Here is a 6,000-nt window from a genome sequence, read left to right on the forward strand (position 1 = left end):
GAAATGGAGGAAGATGGCTCGTTTAAAAAATTTAGCCACAAGAAAGATATTACGAGAGATCTTTACTACAATGTGGTTTGCGGTGATGTCATCGACTTGATCCAGAAGGTGCCAAAGAAGGAATATACGCTAATGATTGCGGATATTCCTTATGGATTTCGAATGGCTGGGTCATCATACGACGATGAACCGTTTAGGTTTAAACAATTGGAGAAGATGGTCAAGGATTTCGCTGAGCTAACGACCGCATCCTTGTGGCGAATAGTTGTCTTTCATAGTATGGACCAAGGGTACTCGGTAGCTCAAGCTTTGAGATCTCGTTGCCATGGCATCGAGAACCTTGCATGGTAAGGATTATTTATAGGTGTCTTTCATTATATTGCAATTCTTAAGGTTGTTGAATCTATTTTTAACTCGATGAATTATTTTTTATAGGATCAAGACCAATGTAAATAGAGGGCCAACTTTTCGGTTCGTTAATGCCATTGAATACATAACGGTTGGCTACTTCGATGAAATTAAAAAACAGAGAATCAAAGAGCATTCTAATGAAGTGGGAGGTTCAAATCTGTTGGTATATCCAGCAGTGACTCGGAAATTGCGACATGTCACCACGACAGAACGGGGACTTGTCAACCCATACCAAAAACCTCAACGACTTATGATGCGCTTGATCGAGATGTTTTCTGTCGAAGGAGACTGGATATTAGATCTCTTTTCTGGCACAGGTATTCCTCGAACTAGGGTAACGATCTTGAGATAACCAATCACTTTTTTCGTTTGACAACTAAATCTTCTTGTTACTTACATCATAGGAACTACGTCAGCATGTGCATTGAAGTTGTTTAGGAATACAGTTGCATTGGAGAAGGACGAGGACCAAGTTATATTTATTAATATGCGGATTAAGGCTTTGTGGGAGTGCCCAGACCAGGATGAGGAGGTCGGTGCAAAGAACCTCGCCAATACAGAAAGGTTTCAACCCGCTTCGCGAGAGCCTATTCCTCCGTTAGCCGGCGAACCGGGAGAGCTAATAGAGCTTGATGATGAGCTTATAGAAGATATTTCGTTGGCCCGGCTAACAGGGGAAACCAATGCACGTATAGCCGAAGACAGTTCTACACAAGATGATGAAGAAAATGACGTAGATGAATTGATTGCTATGTAATAGACTCTATAAAGAATATGACACTGACGATTTGTTAAGATTTCACATTATTAATACAAATTTTGGGTTTTACCTAGTGGATTCTATTCTTTATAATCATCTATATGTTTCAATTTTATTTTTATATACCTCATTAGTAGATTTATGATATTGGTTTCACCGCGTTGTCGTGACGATTTTCGGCTACGGTGTGAAACCGAGTGAGACGAATAAACCAAGGATGTGCAACATTGCACATGCACTTAGCAAATAAACCTAGCCTAGTGGCACTTGAGCTCATACAGAGGGGTGCAAGCAAGGATTGAACCTTGCACCTCTAAGATACAAGATAATTGCCTTACCACTAGGACAACTATCATATAGTGTAAATTTTATGTATTTCCTTTTCATATACAAATTATAGACGAAACAAACATAGAAAACCATGTGCACAAAACCATGGTTTTAAACCCATGGTTTGTGCATGACATAAGCAAAACCGTGTGCACAAAACCATGGTTTTAGCCCATAGTTTTGTGCATGTCACGAGCATGGAAAGACCTATAAAAGCCTCTAGTTGGGCTTGTGTAAGGGGGGCTCAATATGTGATATCACCAACACCATTATCATCAATATAAATTATATTTGTCTTTATCTTCTTCATATTTTTCTACTTCTCAAGTGTACAATTTTTCTTCTTCTCAAGTAAACCATTTTCATTTAATCTTACATTGATCGTCATCTAGCGTCGATAATTCCGCGATCATCCTCCCCAGTCCAAGACCCCGGTGGTCGCTCGAGTAGCACACACACGCGCGAATCTTCGCGACATCATTTGGTGAACCCGACGTGAAGAGCAGCAGGGGAGGACGAAGATGGATGTCGAATATCTCATGGAGGCAATGTCAAGAAGGATGATGGAGTTTCTGAGAGAAGGGAAAAGAAGAAATGAAGCCCAACAAGCCGTCGACAAGGTAGTCGAACGAATGAGTTATTTCAACGGTGCCGAAGTCCAAAGTTTCCTAAAAGTCTACAATGCGGAGATGGATTCAAGAGGTGTGGACAAAGCTATGAGGCTAGAGTACTTTTGTCGGGTGGTGTCTCAACCGATCTTCAAAGATGTAGAAGAGCTTCTAGAAGCTCATGATTCGTGGGCGACTTTTGAGAAGGCTCTATTGGAGGAATATGACTATGAGAGACTAAAGGGACAAGATCGACTCAACTTCGACCAATGGGTGACATCAGCGAAGACCCACCAAGGCGCGACACAAGCATTCATAGACTTCGAGCATCATTTTTCTCAATTGTCGGAGCGGGAACAAAGATTGGTGGGAGTCGATAAGGTCCTTATGTTCGTGAAGTCAATCGATCGAATGGAAAGGATGGCGATCGGCCTCAAACTTGAAGAAGATGATGGTGCAAATGGCCTCATCGAGGATTGGAGCAAAGTGGAAAGTGTATGCCGACTACACGATAAGGGGCAAGCGAGAATATCGATGACAACAAGACGGCCCATGAGGGACGATCGAAGAGGGACGAGATGCAACAACGCACCACCAACAAAAGAAATGAAGCTTAGAAGGGAGACAAAACCGAGGCGAATGGTGATCGAGGAAGAAGAGACCTCCCAACAAATGCGGGTTAATGAAGTGGCCGATACAAAGGCTCTGATTCGGTATGACGGTACCGAGAGAGAAGGTGTGAAACAAGTCACCTTCTTGTCTTACAAAGAAACGACGGTGAAGGAGGAGGCCGATGACTCGAGGACGGCGAACGCCACTTCGAGGGAGGATAAATGTTTCGGAACACCCATTGTGTACGAAACATCGGGTGATGACGGCGCAAGCATGAGAAAAGCTTGCATGATCGAGGGAGAAAAAGTGTTTGAGTCTGAAGAGATTGAGGAGGTAGCCATGACAAACGACATCGAGTCGGAGGTGGCTATGGATGAGTCAACGACGGATAGCCATGACGACACTTTCTTCACGCTTGTTCCAGAGACTTCGGCGGTTGCGCCCATGTGCCAACGTGAGACCGGAGAGACGGAAGGTGGTGACGGGAAGACAAAGGCCCAACACAAAGAGGAAGAAGATCGAGAAAGAAAGGATATCCCCACACCTATTCTAGAGACTTCGGCGGTTGTGCACGTGCGCCAACGTGAGACCGGAGAGACAGAATGTGTGGACAAAAAAGAGGACGACCGGAAGGGCGATGAAGAAGACAAGGTAAATGTAAATGAACGAAGGGATTCCTTCACACTGGTTCCGGAGACTTCAGCAGTCGAGACCGTGTGTCGACATAAGACTGAAGATAAAGGAGGTGGCGAAGAGGAGACAATATGGCTCGAGGCGAGCATACACGGAGGGAAGGATATGGCCGACGTGGAGGCCAAGGATGAAGCTGCGGTTGAGTTCGATGGAGAGGTTACATACGGGAAGGAAGGAAGAGTCGAGAACCATTCGAACCGGAAGACGATCCGGCCGAGATTCCGGCCCGAACGAAGGAAGATCCACATGGGAGCCGATCGACTGGGGCCGACCCGGCCGAAACCTAATTCGGCGAAATTCGATCGGACGATTCCGATCCAAAAGGGGGCCAACCCAGCCAGAATCAATCGGTCGAGCCCGACTCGGGGAAATGTGAATGCAGACGAAGGCCAACCAAGCCAAGAAGCGATCGGTGGAGACCGATCCGGACAAGGACAAACCCGGCCTAATCGGAGATCCACACGAACGATCTACAATACCCAGTTGAAGACGGTGAGCGTGAGGAGTGGCCAGGAGTCCAATCGAAGGACACACGCGGTGGACGAAGGAAGAGCGGTCGTATCGACGACATCGTTCGGTAGATCTACTACAACCGATCGGGGAAGATGGTGTGAGCGCCGGATATGGTGGATCGGGTGGCTACGGTGGTTCGGTTGGAAAGATTGCGCATACTCGAAGTGGAAGACGAAGTCGACGAGCGTGCAGAGGAACTCGGTTGATCACCGTTGCCAAAGATCTCACCTCTTCACCTTTCTCGGCACATACCGGAGGATGTGCGGGTTTGGTGGGGGTGGATGTCGTGACGATTTTCGGCTACGGTGTGAAACCGAGTGAGACGAATAAACCAAGGATGTGCAACATTGCACATGCACTTAGCAAATAAACCTAGCCTAGTGGCACTTGAGCTCATACAGAGGGGTGCAAGCAAGGATTGAACCTTGCACCTCTAAGATACAAGATAATTGCCTTACCACTAGGACAACTATCATATAGTGTAAATTTTATGTATTTCCTTTTCATATACAAATTATAGACGAAACAAACATAGAAAACCATGTGCACAAAACCATGGTTTTAAACCCATGGTTTGTGCATGACATAAGCAAAACCGTGTGCACAAAACCATGGTTTTAGCCCATAGTTTTGTGCATGTCACGAGCATGGAAAGACCTATAAAAGCCTCTAGTTGGGCTTGTGTAAGGGGGGCTCAATATGTGATATCACCAACACCATTATCATCAATATAAATTATATTTGTCTTTATCTTCTTCATATTTTTCTACTTCTCAAGTGTACAATTTTTCTTCTTCTCAAGTAAACCATTTTCATTTAATCTTACATTGATCGTCATCTAGCGTCGATAATTCCGCGATCATCCTCCCCAGTCCAAGACCCCGGTGGTCGCTCGAGTAGCACACACACGCGCGAATCTTCGCGACAGCGTGCATAGCTGACTACCAAACTTATGGAGAAACATGAACTAGCTTAAATGGAGGCTGATTTTGGTCCAAGCTAACCTTAACAGAACATGGCCCTATAATTATTGCCATGACTGTCCATGTTGTTATTATGGATCTTTGTCTTATATTGTTAAAACAGGTCTAGTTTCTATTCCATTGCTGCTTAGATTGTGTAGTGTGTTGATAATGGTTCCAGTTGCGTTATCGTTCGGAGTTTGATCTTGTGTGAATCACCTAAGCAATAGAGTAGATCAATTTTAAATATAGGTATGAAAGCCTAATAGGTTTGTTATTTCCACGACATTATCCTAAAGTTCACTGCCTTACATTGTGCACAATTATATACACATATGGTTTGATCCCATATGAACAAACTGAGGAATAGATTAGATCAACTTTTAATATAAGTATTGAATACTTTAATAAGTTAGTTATTCCAATCACTTATCCTAATGTGCACTATCCTACATTTTCGACAATTACATACATGCACGTATGGGTCAAAGTATAAATTATATCTCATTTTATTAGTATGGATACAAGTACACCTCATAATTTTGTAAAACCTACCTAATTAATATAAGTCTTTAAGTTAGTGTTTCCCTTGTCGCACAATAGTGCCATATTGAGCCATAGTTGAACTTTATTTAGATACATTAACTTATCAACATGTCTAAACTTGCATGATTTCTAATGATCTCCACTCGTAGATCTATCATGTATTTTTATATTTGCAAATTCTTATCAAGTTGAGGAACATGTGATACTAGTGCATCCAATTATTGTAGAGAGGGTGTATTTGCTTCGTTTTAAGAAGATTCTACAAGTGGAATGCGCAATCCTTCCACTTGTGAACGCGAACGTGTTAGGAGGAAAAACAGGCAATGGTAGCACTATTAACGGATTTCAAGGACGTGTTCGCATGGTCATACGAAGACATGCGAGGGCTGGACCCCCAGCTCTACCAGCACCAAATTCATCTAAGTACTGACGCGAAACCCATCGCTCAACGCCGGTACCGGATGAATCCAAACTATGCGGCAAAGGTGAAGGAGGAAATTGACAAGCTTCTACGGGTCGGATTTATCCGACCAGTCAAGCAGGCAACCTGGCTGAGCCCGATAGT

This window comes from Azolla caroliniana, unplaced genomic scaffold, assembly GCF_043228905.1.
Source record: "Azolla caroliniana isolate FFs.n. ecotype wild unplaced genomic scaffold, voAzoCaro1.0.p SCAF_7, whole genome shotgun sequence".
Lineage (NCBI taxonomy): Eukaryota > Viridiplantae > Streptophyta > Polypodiopsida > Salviniales > Salviniaceae > Azolla > Azolla caroliniana.